At 56.1% G+C, this 15,522-nt stretch overlaps 1 protein-coding gene across 10 annotated transcripts in view; it reads right to left on the bottom strand.

The window, feature by feature from the left end:
- The window catches only part of CEP170B (centrosomal protein 170B), a 32,563-nt gene extending 29,768 nt beyond the window's left edge, over positions 1-2,795 (bottom strand). For 8 of the 10 annotated variants that reach the window (XM_077942010.1, XM_077942015.1, XM_077942017.1 and 5 more), the window contains exon 1: positions 1,845-2,074. The gene's annotated coding sequence lies outside the window, so the exon portion shown is untranslated. Of the gene's footprint in view, positions 1-1,844; positions 2,075-2,708 lie in introns of those variants that run through there. The other 2 variants (XM_077942011.1, XM_077942013.1) reach the window with 1 other exon arrangement.
- Between the last annotated feature and the right edge of the window lie 12,727 nt (positions 2,796-15,522).

Raw genomic sequence — 15,522 nt, 5'->3', positions numbered from 1 at the left:
CTACGGGGCTCCGCAGGACAGGGGTGGAAGCAAGTGATGAACACTTGCGGGACTGCATTCCAGGTAGAGGGAACAGCCGGTGCCACCAGGGCAGAGGGACAGGGCAGAGGGATGGAGGGCCTCACACGCCCCTGGGAGTCCTGTGGCTAGTCCTGCAAGCGGATGAAGTCCCTAAAGGGCCCAGCACTGACTCCATCACTGCAGGGTCCAGCACAAAAAGAAAATGTGGTGCCCTTGTTCAAAACCTGAGAAGGAGAGCTGAGCAAGATGCCAAGGGTGGGGTCCAAGCAAGGGCTCCATGGGGGTCTCCAGGTCACACACCTGAGAGGCCGGCCCCAGAGCTCCTGAGTGGGCATGGGACTCTGACTCAGGAGGCCAGTCAAGAAGTGAGGACAATAACCCAGGACAGGGATGACAGCAGCTGGGGCCCAGTGGAGCAGAGGAGAAGCAGAGGCTGCCGGGCTGAGTGCGTCCTGAGGGCAGGGCCACACCACGTGAGGGTGCCAGGCAGAGGAGTGAGTGGCTCCCTGTCCCTACTTTGCTCAGTGCCCACACCCAAGGTCTTCAGCTTTGAGGCTCTTCACCAGATCTCAGCTCCCTTCAGTGAGCAGCAGGGAGCACCAACACCGGGCTCCAGCTAGTGTGAATGCCCAAGTGACCACGTGCCCCATAGTAAACCCTCACCTTGGGCAGGGAGGTGGGAAGATGTAGAAAAATCCTCACCAGGAGAAGGCAGCTCCAGGCAGCCAGGACCCTCTCACCCTGGGGGCCCTGCCCTTCCTAAGCCAGGCACCCAGGCTGGGGCCAGACAGGCAGGCACTGGAGGCCAAGGGGGTGGGACTTCCATGCCCCTGCAGCCCCAGACAGCGAAGCCCCCAGGAGGCCTCTACAGCCCCACCCTCCCCAGGGCTGCTGGGGGATCACAGGGTGCTCTATTTGGCAGGGCCCACCCCACCACTGCAGCTCCGGCCCCCAGCCAGCCCTCCTAGGCCTCACACTCTGCCATCACCTGCCGCGGCCCGCCCTGAGGAGTCCACAGTCCCTGTTTAAGGCAAAGTGAAGCCGAGCCCCAGAGCCTGGTGATGCCGCTGTACCAGAGCCAGGCCACCCACTGCCCCGGCCGCCCACCCTGAAAAGGCCTGGGAGCCCGCGACGCTCCAAAACGGCCTTCGGCTGCCTCGGGGCTGGGCTGGCCATCGTTGCTAGGAGGAAGAATAATAAACGCCCCAAACTTGCCCCCTCAGCCGCCCCGGCCAGAAGGGCCACAGTCAGAGGTAAGGCGGGGAAAGGTGGCTGGGCCCAGGGGCAGGGAAGGGCAGCGAGCCGGGCGGGGCAGTCCGGCGGTGGAAGGAGCGCACAGGCCGGGAGAGGCAGGGACAGCGGGGAGACGGCGGCGAAGGGAAATGAGGAGAGAGGGGAGGAGGAGGAAGACGGAGGGAGGGACCGCGGGAGGAGAGACCAGGCCAGGAGGGAGGCGGCCGGGCCCGGCGGGGGAGGGAGCGGCGCCTTCTGAATCAGCGCTCTCCGGGGGCGGCCATGGCCGAGCCGGTGCCGGGGCGGGGACCCGGGCGCCCAGGCTTGCCGGCTCCTCCGCAGGCCGCGTAGACACGTACCCGGCCGGGTCGCGTAGACGCGCGTGGGGCGGCTCCTCCCGGCCTGGCGCAGACCAGGGCCGCCTCCGCGGCGGCGGGGACCCGTCTGACCAGGTGCGCCGGGCGGCCCCCCACCCCCGCGCCTTTGTCCGGCCTGGGCCGGGATCCCGCGCCCCGTGAGGCCCCACAGGCGTGCAGGTGCGGGTGATGGGAGGCCCGGGTCGCGGCCAGCGCTGGGCCAGCGCGTCCTACCTGAGGTTCGGGCTCGGTCTCCGGCTCGCCTCAGTCCCCGGCTTAGTCCCCGGCTTGGTCCCCGGCTCGGTCCCCGGCTCGGCCCGGCTCGGTCCCGGCCCGCCCGGCCGAGCGCTGGGCGGGGCCGCCGCCTAGGACATGCCCGGCGAGGCCCGCACGCTCGCGGCAGCCCTGGCCGAGCCCACGGCAGAGCGGCCGCCAGCGGCCTCGCGCGCGGGTCCCTGACGTCTGCGGGACGCCCAGCCCCGCCCCCGGAACGCCCCGCCCCGGGCACGCCCCCGCCCGCCCCGCCCCCGCCGCTCCGCGCCGCGCCCCGCCCCGCCCCGACTGAAACCAGGTTAGGGCGGGTCCGCAGTCGCCAGGTGAGCGCGTCCCGGCAGCCCCGCGCGTGGCCCGGTCGGCAGAGGCTCGGCAGGCCCCCACCCCGCCCCTGCCCCAGGCCCACCTTCCCCCACCGCCCAGGCTCCGCTGGCCTCCCCGGCTCGTCTCGCACCCGGCGCAGACCCCATTCCCTCCGGTCTCGGCCCCGCCCCCCGCTTCGCCTGCAGGTCAGGCCCCAGCTCGACTGGCGGAACCGGGTGCCCACAGCAGCCCGTGCGCCCTGGCCCAGGGCCAGTGGGTTAACGCTTAACTACGCTCCGGGAGCTGTAGGCTCCAGCCGCGCCCCGAGTCCCCAACCTTTGGCCCCGGTAGCCCCAAAGAGGAGCGGACGGTGAAGGAGTCAGGGTGAGTCCCAGAGGCCGCACCCGGATTTTCCCTCCCGAGCCTGGCCAGACTGGGCGTGTGTCCGACAGCTCCACCTCCGACCCCGGGCGCTCTGGGCTGAGCTGGGTGCGAGGGTGGTGGACATCAACGCCGTCTTACCTGGACACCCACAGTGGGCCTGACCGAGGGGTGGGGCTGGGGCTGGGAACTCCGGAGGCGCCCGGGGTTCCTGGGGTAAGTTCCGGCGGACTGCTTGCTCCTTGTCGGGCGCCACAATAGGCGTATCCGGTGTCCCAGGAGCCAAGTGGGGGGAAGGGATCAACGTGGGGGCGGGGCAGTGTGCCCGCAGGGCATTCCTGCCTTCCAGGTGTTGGGGAACGCTGTGAGCGAAGGCGTGGAGATGAGGGGGAATGTGGAAGGCGTGCGCCCGGCCGGGGAACCCCGGGCTTTGTCCTGTGGGCAGCTGGAGCAGCTGGGCATTCCCGGCTGCGACAGCCCCCACCCGGCCCCGCACCTGGGCCTGCTCGCAATCCAGCGGCGCCTCTCCGCATCTGCCTTCACGGATCTCAGCCCCAGCAGAGCCCTTGTGCCGGACCCTGGGGCGGGATTGTGAGTTCAGAGGGGGTTAGACGCGCCCTTGAGTATGGCAGGAGCCCCAGCCCAAGCACCTGGTGGAAACTCACTTGCCTGGGGAGAGGGCAGGGCAATGAGCACTCCGAGTTGGCTCCCAGGAAAGACCTTCCGGCGGGAGCTTGGATTGCTAGGTTGAGGAAGAGGCCGGGGAGGGACCTACAGCCAGGTGATCGGGTGCCTGGATTTCTTCCCAAGGATAATGTGAGTTGATGCTGGCTGAGATCTGCTCCGATGAGGGTTTGAAAGAGAGAGCTCCCGGTGTCAAAGTAAGCGGATGGCAAAACATGCCTGGAGGGAGCAACCAGGCATCTGACCAGAGGTCCTGGGCTGGGGAAGGTGGAAGCAGAGGAAGGAGAGAGAAGGAAATTTGGGAGGAAGAGTGGGCATGACCCCAGCCCTGCCCATCTTTTCCTGCCCTACCCAGGGCTTCTCCACCCTCTTGGCTTGGCCTGCTCACACGTTGGTAAATGACCCTTCACAAAAGTCATTTTCTCTATTTGTGCTTTTCTTCTGCCAGGACCCTTGACTTTCTCGATGGGAAGAGGGGGAAGGCAAGGCTGGTGCCCAGTGCTCTGCCTGGACTGGCCAGTGCATGTGGCTGTCACTAGGCTGGGAAGCTAGGCCAGGAGAGCAGCTGCAGCTGTGGAGGTTGGCAGTTGAGAGGTTGAGAGACCTGAGCACACTCGGGCCAGTCCTCCCATGGCATTTGGGAGCCCAGGACAGAGCTAGGGGGCAAGTATGGGCAATGCTTGGAGCCAGGGAGTGGGGGTAGGGAATTGGAGGGGTAGAGAGGACAACTCAAACTAAGCCAGGAACCCACAGAGGAGACAAGGAAAGGAAAACCAAGAAGGAGTGAGGCCCCAATGCCTCCAAATTGATCCATACATTGCATGATCCCCAGTAAAAGTAGCTACATGATGATTCCAAAGCCCTTAGGAAACTAAAGGTGCCAGGAGAATGAATAGACAGGTCTCCATAGAAGACACACACTGGCCAACAAGCACATGGGAAGATGTCCAGCATCCTCCAGGAAATGCAAAGCAAAACCACAGTGAGATCCCACCTCCTACCTGCTGGGACTGGGCGGATGCAGTCCTGGCAAACCAACACGAGTCTTGGTGAGAATGGGGGGTGTCAGAGCCCTGCTGCACTGAGATACACGTACACACACACACAACACACAAAATGGAATAGTATTCCATCTTAAAAAGGAAAGAAATTCCAGTACTGGCTGCAACATGGATGGACTTTGAGGATGTTATGCTGAGTGAAATAAGCCAGTCACAGAAGAACACGTACCGTACAATTTCACTTATGTGAGGTCCCTAGAGTAGTCACTTTCATAGAGATAGCAGCTGACAGGAGGAGCATGGGGAGTGACTGTTTAGTGAATACAGACTTGAAATTTGGGAAGAGGTGTAAGTTCTGTAGATGGATGGTGGTGATGGGTGGTGGTGATGGACATTGGAGATGGGCAGTGGACATGGATGGTGATGATGGATGGTGTAGATGGACAGTGGTGATAGATTTTGGATGTGGACAGTGGACATGGACAGTGGAGATAGAGGGTGGTGATGGATGGTGGACATGGACAGTGGAGATAGACAGTGGAGATAGAGGGTGGTGATGGATGGTGGACTTGAACAGTGGACATGGACAGTGGAGATAAACAGTGGAAACAGAGGGTGGTGATGGACGGTGGACATGGACAATGGAGATAGAGAGTGGAGATAGAGGGTGATGATGGATGGTAGACATGGACAGTGGAGATGGACAGTAGAGATAGAGGGTGGTGATGGATGGTGGACATGGACAGTGGAGATAGAGGGTGGTGATGGACAGTGGAGCTAGAGGGTGGTGATGGATGGTGGAGACGGAGGGTAGAGATGGAGGGTGATGATGGAGGGTAGAGATGGAGGGTGGTGATGGATGGTGGAGATGGACGGCAGAGATGGATGGTGGTGATGGATGGTGGAGATGGACGGCAGAGATGGATGGTGGTGATGGACAGTGGAGATGGAGGGTGAAAATAGTGGGTGGTGATGGAGATGGAGGGTGGGTGGAGGGTGGAGATGGTGGGTGGTGATGGAGGGTGGAAATAAATGGTGGTGATGGAGGGTGGAGATAAATGGTGATGATGGAGGGTGGTGATGGTGGGTGGTGATGGAGGGTGGTGATGGTGGGTGGTGATGGACAGTGGAGACGGACGGCGGAGATGAATGGTGGTGATGGACGGTGGAGATGGAGGGTGGAAATGGGTGGAGATGAAGGGTGGAAATGGTGGGTGGTGATGAAGGATGGGGATGAAGGGTGGAGATGGAGGGTGGAAATGGGTGGAGATGAAGGGTGGAAATGGTGGGTGGTGATGAAGGATGGGGATGAAGGGTGGTGATGGATGGTGGAGATGGACGGCGGAGATGGATGGTGGAGATGGACGGCGGAGATGAATGGTGGTGATGGACAGTGGAGATGGAGGGTGGAAATGGTGGGTGGTGATGGAGGGTGGAGATAAATGGTAGTAATGGACAGTGGAGATGTACGGTGGAAATGGAGAGTGGTGATGGATGGTGGAGATGGAGAGCAGAGATTAATGGTAGTGATGGATAGTGGAGATGGAGGGTGGAAATGGTGGATGGTGAGGGAGGATGGAGATGAAGGGTGGAAGGAGGGTGGAAATGGAGAGTGGTGATAGAGGGTGGTGATGGATGGTGGAGATTGACAGTGAAGATGAATGGTTGTGATGGACGGTGGAGATGGAGGGTGGAGATGGAGGGTGGAAACGGTGGGTGGTGATGGAGGGTGGAGATGGACAGTGGAAATGGAAGGTGGTGATGGTTGTATAACAATGTGAATGCACTTGACGTCACTCAACTGTTCACTTAAAAATGGCTAACATAGTAGTTTTTATGTTACATATATTTTACTACAATAAAAAAAAAACGAAAAACCTATAAAATTCTGAAAAATAAAAAAGGGGGCTTTAGCCCTGCCAGAGAGTAGAATCCATCATAGAACATCTTGCTATGGGCAGTTGACTTGACACCCACATCAGAGAAGGTCGGTGTGATTGTTTAGCATATGATTAATGGGGCATTTAAAATCCACAAAAGGCCAGACGCAGTGGCTCATGCCTATAACCCCAGCACTTTGGGAGGCCGAAGCAGGTGGATCACCTGAGATCAGCAGTTCAAGACCAGCCTAACCAACATGGTGAAACCTTGTCTCTACTAAAAATACAAAAAATAGCCAGGCATGGTGGTGGGTGGCTGTAATCCCAGCTACTGGGGAGGCCAAGGTGGGAGAATCACTTGAACCTGGAAGGTGGAGGTTGCAGTGAGCCGAGACCGTGCCACTGTACTCCAGCCTGAGCAACAAAGTGAGACTCTGTCTCAATCAATTATCAATCCATGAGGAAAAGGACATCATTTTAAAAAGGGTGGTGTGGCCAGGCACGGTGGCTCACATCTATAACCAGCACTTTGGAGGCCGAGGCAGGTGGATCACCTGAGGTCAGGAGTTCGAGACTGGCCTGGCCAGCATGGTGAAACTCTGTCTCTACTAAAAAAAAAAAAAAAAAAAAAAAAAGAAGTCCAAAATTAGCCGGGCGTGGTGGCAGGTGCCTGTAATCCCAGCTACTTGGGAGGCTGAGGCAGGAGAATTGCTTGAACCAGGGAGGCAGAGATTGCAGTGAGCTGAGATCGTGCCATTGTACTCCAGCCTGGGCAATGAGCGAAACTCCATCTCAGAATAATAATCATAATAATAATAATAATATTAAAGGGTGGTGGAACAACTGGGCAGCATTGGTGCCTGGAAAAACATGATATTGGATCCTGATCCCACTCTTCACACAGAAATAAATTCCTTATGGAGCAGAAATATAAATGCAAAAACCCAAAACCACAGAAATCATTTGAAAAAAACACAGGAGACTATTTAATAATCTCAGGATCCCGAAGGCTTTTCTGAGCAGGACAAAAAAGCAGATGCCACAGAGAACATTGTTGAAAAGTTTAATTAAATTACAAATGGCAACATTTTGCCTAGACCACATATTTAAAATCGAAGGATGTGCAACAAGCTGGGGAGAACCCGTGATAACTCAGGGTTTAACAAAGGGCCGATTCTCCCAACAAAGGGCTGCTATCAATCAACGAGGAAAGGTCCAGGCCGCCGGACACGCTGCACAAAGGAAGCCCCAATGGCTGCTGACTGCAAGATGCTGAACCTCCATTGTAATCAGGGATGAGCAAATTGGCCCTACCCAAAGATGGTATTTTCACCTGTCAGACGTTTTCATGAGAGACTGGGAGGGGAGGAGCAGGGAGACAGGCACTTCCCACAACTCCCAGCAGGTGTATGAATTTGGGGTGTGGGGGGTTGGAATTTTGTTTCCACTGTAGCCTGGTACTGCTAAAAGGTTTTAAATGAGGACACCAGCTATACTAACAATTACAAAATTCACAGTACTCTGTAGGGGAGAGAGGGTCAGGAGGGGCATGGGGCCCCCTGTGCAATGTGGTGGCGCCAAGGGAGTGCCCAGCAGGCCCCTTGGGCTTAAGGACAAGGATGCCAAGGTTTTGGGGCCTGGCAGGCCGGAGTGAGTGCCTGGAGCTACAGGCAGAAGGTGTAGGTGCCCCCTTCTGTGAACAAGGGTGAGGCCCAGGGGGTGAGAGGAGGGAGGGAAAAAGTCGGGTGCGGTGCAGGTCAGGGGCCTCCCTCCCCCGCACAGCTGACCCCCAGACCCAGAGCCCTGCTTTGCAGCCACAGCACTCAGCAGACTCCACCTGGGGCTGAGATTCTGACCACTCTCAGGGACATGGGTTCATGTTCCCACCTGTCTGTTGAACCCATGCTCTGCAGGATTTGGTCCAGGGCTCTGGTGAAGATGGCAGGAGTTTGCCTGCATCAGCGCCTGACCCCGCCTTCCACAGCGAGCAAAGACCGTGGGACCCCTGATGTCCCTTTGCATTTGCATTTCTGTGCTTAGCTGCCAGTCTCAGGCAGCGAAAGCTTCAAGCCACCTGCAGAGTCCTGGAACTGGAGCATTTGCTCTAACAGGAAAAGGAGGCTTCCTGCTGGCGATACACCATGACAGGCCACAAAAGACGTGCAGGTCCCCACAGTCAGGCCCTGACACCCACTCTTCCTGCCCTCTTCTGTCTGGGCCTTTCACAACTCTGCAAGTGACCAGGAGCCACAGGTTAGCCGAGATCACCTGTGGCTAGGAACAGGGGCTTCCTGGAGGTGAGGACAAGCTCTGCTTCCTCTGGGAGCAGGCACTGGAGCAGACCGGCTCCCCTGTTTTACAAGTGTCCTCTGCGTGGCCGCCCAGGTCTGTGCAGGCCTGTCCAGCCCACGAAACGACAGAAGTCATCTGTAGCCTGGGCCCCTGTCAGCCCCAGGGAGAGGCCCTGGTGGGACTGGTCTTTCTCTGCCAGTCGCCAGCCTGTGCACCTGGGGCAGAAACAGGACTCAAAGAGGGAAAGCGGCCCGGGCAGGCCCTCCCCTCAGGCCTCCCCTCTCCCTGGCTGCTCTCCCAGGCTTCCCTGCTTTCCCTTCTGAGACCCGGACTACTGGACCCAGCCTTACTGCCAAGATAATTATCCACAACAGCAGGAGCGCCCAGGCCCATAAAGATAATCGCCTGCCCGGCACTGTGTCCACATCCAATTATTCATCCCAGCTGAGACCCAAGTGCAGCTGAGGGGTGTGGGACACCCCTCTGCTCTAGAATGGTGCCAACAGCCCCTCCAGGGCCTGGCTGGGAGCAGCTCAGTGCTTCCTAGCTCTGGGGCTGTGTTCCCTACATCCCACTTGGAGCTTCCCTGCTGAAGAAAGCAGTGTCTGCCTGCACCCTTCTTAGAAATCACCCTGACACAGGGTTACAAAGAGCAGAGAGCACAGCAGCCTTCCCAGACACACACCAGCCCCCACCCACTGCATTCAAGCCACCACTGCCCACTGCATTCACCTCTCTACTCGCCCCTCCATTCATCCCTCCCCTCCCCCTCCATTCATCCCTCCCCTCCCCCTCCATTCATCCCTCCACTGGCCCTCCATTCATCCCTCCACTCCCCCTCCATCCCTCCACTCCCCCTACACTCATCCCTGCACTCCCCCCTACATTCATCCCTCCACTCCCCCTACATTCATCCTTCCACTCCCCCCTACATTCATCCCTCCACTCCCCCCTACATTCATCCCTCCACTCCCCCCTCCATCCCTCCACTCCCCCTACATTCATCCCTCCACTCCCCTCTCCATCCCTCCACTCCCCCTACATTCATCCCTTCACTCCCCCTACATTCATCCCTCCACTCCCCCCTACATTCATCCCTCCCCTACCCCCTACATTCATCTCTCCCCTGCCCACTCCATTCATCCCTCCACTCCCCCTACATTCATCCCTCCACTCCCCCTACATTCATCCCTCCACTCCCCCCTACTTTCATCCCTCCCCTACCCCCTACATTCATCTCTCCCCTGCCCACTCCATTCATCCCTCCACTCCCCCTCCATTCATCCCTCCACTCCCCCTCCATTCATCCCTCCACTCCCCCTCCATTCATCCCTCCACTCCCCCTCCATTCATCCCTCCACTCCCCCTCCATTCATCCCTCCACTCCCCCTCCATTCATCCCTCCACTCCCCCTCCATTCATCCCTCCACTCCCCCTACATTCATCCCTCCACTCCCCCTACATTCATCCCTCCACTTCACCCTACATTCATCCCTCCCCTACCCCCTACATTCATCCCTCCCCTGCCCACTCCATTCATCCCTCCACTCCCCCTACATTCATCCCTCCACTCCCCCTACATTCATCCCTCCACTCCCCCTACATTCATCCCTCCACTCCCCCTACATTCATCCCTCCACTCCCCCCTACATTCATCCCTCCACTCCCCCCTACATTCATCCCTCCACTCCCCCCTACATTCATCCCTCCACTCCCCCTACATTCATCCCTCCACTCCCCCTACATTCATCCCTCCACTCCCCCCTCCATTCATCCCTCCACTCCCCCTACATTCATCCCTCCACTCCCCCTACATTCATCCCTCCACTCCCCCCTACATTCATCCCTCCACTCCCCCTACATTCATCCCTCCACTCCCCCCTACATTCATCCCTCCCCTACCCCCTACATTCCTCTCTCCCCTGCCCACTCCATTCATCCCTCCACTCCCCCTACATTCATCCCTCCACTCCCCCTCCATTCATCCCTCCACTCCCCCTACATTCATCCCTCCACTCCCCCTACATTCATCCCTCCACTCCCCCTACATTCATCCCTCCACTCCCCCCTACATTCATCCCTCCCCTACCCCCTACATTCATCTCTCCCCTGCCCACTCCATTCATCCCTCCACTCCCCCTACATTCATCCCTCCACTCCCCCTACATTCATCCCTCCACTCCCCCTACATTCATCCCTCCACTCCCCCCTCCATTCATCCCTCCACTCCCCCCTCCATTCATCCCTCCACTCCCCCTACATTCATCCCTCCACTCCCCCTACATTCATCCCTCCACTCCCCCCTCCATTCATCCCTCCACTCCCCCTACATTCATCCCTCCACTCCCCCTACATTCATCCTTCCACTCCCCCTACATTCATCCCTCCACTCCCCCTACATTCATCCCTCCACTCCCCCCTACATTCATCCCTCCCCTACCCCCTACATTCATCTCTCCCCTGCCCACTCCATTCATCCCTCCACTCCCCCTACATTCATCCCTCCACTCCCCCTACATTCATCCCTCCACTCCCCCTACATTCATCCCTCCACTCCCCCTACATTCATCTCTCCCCTGCCCACTCCATTCATCCCTCCACTCCCTCACTCCATTCATCCCTTCACTGCCCCCTCCATTCGTCCCTCCACTGCCCCCTCCATTCGTCCCTCCACTGCTCCTGGCTGCCGCCTGTGGAGCAGTGCTCTGTGTCCCATGGCACAGAGTAGGACAATGATGAGGAGGCAGAAGAACAATCGAGTGGAATTTCCGAGTGTATTGTTATAACCCTGGGCTGAGAGTGGATCCCATCTCTGCCCAGGTCCTGGATCTTTGCCATCCAGCACCCACACCCCCTAAGCTCTGCAGGACCCAGGGTGGACAAGATGAGGAGAACTGAGGTTGTCATCTCCTTCCTACTTCAGTGGGAATCCTTTCTATGTGGTTCTTCAGGGAAAATGGAATTTTTTTGCGCGCCTTCTACAGATCAGCTCTCCAGCGTGACAGGCACTGTGGGCCGCCTGCCTCGAAGCCTTTCCTCCTTGTTCCAACAGAACCAGGGACTTTCAGCCATCTGTGGTGCTCTCTTGATCTCGGGGAAGGGGCCAGGTCCAGGACTGAGCAAGGGCACATGACCAATTTGGAGCCAAGGAGATATGAGAGGAAGTGTGCTGTTGCAGGGGAGAGTGTGGGAAAGGGTGCTTCTAGGAATGCCGTCCTTCTGTTAAAGAGTTGGTGTGGGGTACGACACTCTCTGCCTCCGCTCACTGCCTCTGCTGGGTGAGGACATGATTCTTGGGACTGCAGAGCCATCTTGAGACTAAGAGAAGACCAAGAGCAGAGCAGATAAGCTGACCAAGATCCCTGCCACAGCTGAACTGGGCCCAGCACCATAGACTTCTTAATCTTATGAAGCAGATCAAGCTAACAAACTTAAACGATGTTGTTTAAGCTACTTTGGGTTGGATGCTCTGTTAATTACAGCTGAATCACCCATGTAGCATAGGATGTTTTTATTTATTTATTATTTATTTATTTTAGAGACAAGCTCTTGCTCTGTCACCCCCGCTGAAGTGCAGTGGTGCAATCACAGCTCACCACAGCCTCAAAATCCTGGCTGCAAGTGATCCTCCCACCTCAGCCTCCCAAGTGGCTACAGGTGCACTCTGCCACACCAGCTAATTTTTAAAAATTTTTGTAAATATGGGGCCTTACTATGTTGCCCAGGCTGTTATTGAATTCCTGGCCTCAAACGATCCTCCTGCTTCAGTCTCCCAAAGTGCTGGGATTACAGATGTAAACCACTGTACCTCGCCCTGCACATGTGCTTAGATATGCTTTCTCCAAGTTCTGTTCTTTGGAATATTGGTAATAAATATTTCTATGAGCCAGGAGCGGTGGCTCATGCCTGTAATCCCAGCATTTTGGGAGGCAAAGTTGGGTGGATCATCTGAGGTCAGGAGTTCAAGACCAGCCTGGCCAACATGGAGAAAGCCTGTCTCTACTAAAGGTACAAAATCAGCTGGGTGTGGTGGCGATGCCTGTAATCCCAGCTACTCAGGATGCTGAGACAGGAGAATTGCTTGAACCCGGGAGGCGGAGGTTGCGGTGAGCTGAGATCTCGCCATTGCACTCCAGCCTGGGCAACAAGATCGAAACTCCATCTCAAAAAAAAAAAAAAAAACAGGCCAGGCGCGGTGGCTCAAGCCTGTAATCCCAGCACTTTGGGAGGCCAAGACGGGCGGATCACGAGGTCAGGAGATCGAGACCATCCTGGCTAACACAATGAAACCCCGTCTCTACTAAAAATACAAAAAAATTAGCCGGGCGAGGTGGCGGGCGCCTGTAGTCCCAGCTACTCGGGAGGCTGAGGCAGGAGAATGGCGTAAACCCGGGAGGCGGAGCTTGCAGTGAGCCAAGATAGCGCCACTGCACTCCAGCCTGGGTGACAGAGCGAGACTCCGTCTCAAAAAAAAAAAAAAAACAACTTTTTTTTTCAATGAAAAAAAGTCTATTTTGCGAGATATGTGTGTGTGTGTGTGTGTGTATAATTTAAAAAAAATAAAAATGTGTTGCTCCACCCCCCCCCCCCACCTCCACCCCTACAGTCAAAGCCACTGACCATGGAGTCAGGAGCCACCCAATGAGGTGTCTTTTCTCTAAGGATGGTGAAGTTAGAGAAGGCTCCTTTAAACCTCCTTCACCACATGCCAGAAACCCAGAGAACACTCATGGGGGCCCTGAGCTCTCAAGAACCTTTGTGCAATGCTCATTCCAGCAGCCATGCACATCGCATGGCCAGGGCAAGCCTAGGAAGGAAGGGCAGAGGACGACACATTCGAAGTAAGCAGGACTTTCTGTGTGTCCACCCTGTGGAGCTCTTCTTTGGAACATCACTGTGGACACAGGAGTTAGAGGTGAACGAAGGCACTGAGAGGGGATGGGGCACTGGCATCGGAGGGGTGAGGAGCACCCAGCCATCCTCATTCGCTTTACTGCTTTTGGTGGTTTTTGTGTTTGATGTGTTAATTCGTGCACACGCTGCATGCCAGCCGCCACTGATGGCCACTCACCTTAACGACAGCGCTGACCACGGCTGCTTTGTCAGCATAAATGAAGCTGTTGAAGCGCCTCTCCCAGGGGCCTCTGGTGGCACTGCCCATCTCTTCCCTCGGACTCTCCTGGGTGAGGCCTGCTACAGGGTTTCTGAGAGTTCCCTCAGGAAGCAGCAGAAGGGAGCTAATGCCCGAGGTCAGGTGCCTGAGACCTGGTGGCATTTGGACACACTGGTAACCTTTCCCATGGTCACGCAAATTCTCCTGAAACTTAGGCAGGGTCTGAAGAAACACAAGATGGCACAAGGCTGTCCCCAGAGCCGTGGGTCCCACATCGTTAAATGTGGAAAACACTCACTGAGGGTCATGGAGGAAAATAGTTGCTGGAGACCGGGTCTTCCCATTGAATGCCGAGACAGTGACATCTACAGGTGTTGAGTGGCTAAAAAAATGTATTCCTTGCAATGCCCCACAGACGCGGTAATGTACGCACACATGCGTAGTGGCCTGCCAGGGCTGGTAAGATAACAGAACATCCATTCTATATTCGGGGAGACAGAATCTGATCTTTTTTTTTATTTTTTCGGGGGAGGGGTACTGGGTCTTGCTCTGTCACCCAGGCTGGAGTGCAGTGGCGTGATCTCGGCTCACTGTAACCTCCGCCTCCCAGGTTCAAGTGATTCTCTTGCCTCAGCCTCCTGTGTACCTGGGACTACAGGTGCCCACTACCACACCCAGCTAATTTTTTGCATTTTTAGTAGAGACAGGGTTTCACTGTGTTGCCCAGACTGGTCTCAAATTCCTGAGCTCAGGCAATCCACCCACCTCAGCCTCCCAAAGTGCTAGGATTACAGGCACGAACCACCACACCTGGCCAGGATCTGATCTTTTGATGGATAGTTGCAGAAAAGTCTTCTGCTATATTCCTAATCGAAGTCTTCTTAGAATATTGAAATATCACCTTTTTAGTAAGCGAAATGCCTTTTCATTTTATCCAAAACAACACAGATAGAACTGCTCGTTTCATGTCTCAGATTTCATATTCCTTTCATATCACTACATTTCCCCCTGTGTTTTTTTACTCATGCACATGCAGTCTTTGTACAATTTTTTTTTTTTTTTTTTTTTGAGATGGAGTTTCATTCTTGCTGTCCAGGCGGGAGTGCAATGGCATGGTCTTGGCTAACTGCAACCTCCGCCTCCCAGGTTCAAGTGATTCTCCTGCCTCAGCCTCCTGAGTAGCTGAGATTACAGGTGTGTGCCACCACGCCGGCTAATTTTGTATATTTAGTAGAGACGGGATTTTCAAGTTGGCCAGGCTGGTCTCCAACTCCTGACCTCAGGTGATCCACCTGCCTCTGCCTCCCAAATTGCTAGGATTACAGGCATAAGCCACCGCACCTGGCCTGTGCCTGGCTAATTTTAAAGTTTTTTGTAGAGATGAGGTCTTGTTATGTTACCCAGGCTAGTCTTGAACTCCTGACCTCAATCGATCCTCCTGCCTTAGCCCACAACTGCTGAAATCACAGGTGTGAGTCACCACGCCTGGCCCTAATTTTAATAATTTCTTATATCAATCAAATCATCCAGTGGATCATTCTTCCTGTCTACCAGGCAAGTCTATAAGTACACATTATCATTTATTAGGCCATTTAATTTTTCTTTTTTTTAAAACAGTTTCGCTCCTGTTGCCCAGGCTGGAGTTCAATGGCGGGTTCTTGGCTCACTGTAACCTCCACCTCCCGGGTCCAAGCGATTCTCCTGCCTCAGCCTCCCGAATAGCTGGGATTACAGGCATGTGCCACCATGCCCAGCTAATTTTGTATTTTTAGTAGAGACGGGGTTTCTCCATGTTGGTCAGGCTGGTCTCAAACTCCTGACCTCAGGTGATGTGCCCACCTCAGCCTCCCAAAGTGCTGGGATTACAGGCGTGAGCCACCGCACCCGGCCCATTTAATTCTTTATAGTAATCAGGAACCTCTATGCACTCAAAAATAAAGCCTCCCACAAAGCAAAAACTCCTACTTGTGGCTGTGGTGAATAAC

The sequence above is a fragment of the Macaca mulatta genome, chromosome 7 (genome assembly GCF_049350105.2).
Source record: "Macaca mulatta isolate MMU2019108-1 chromosome 7, T2T-MMU8v2.0, whole genome shotgun sequence".
NCBI classification, from domain to species: domain Eukaryota; kingdom Metazoa; phylum Chordata; class Mammalia; order Primates; family Cercopithecidae; genus Macaca; species Macaca mulatta.
This window is presented reverse-complemented; position numbering and strand designations above follow the sequence as displayed.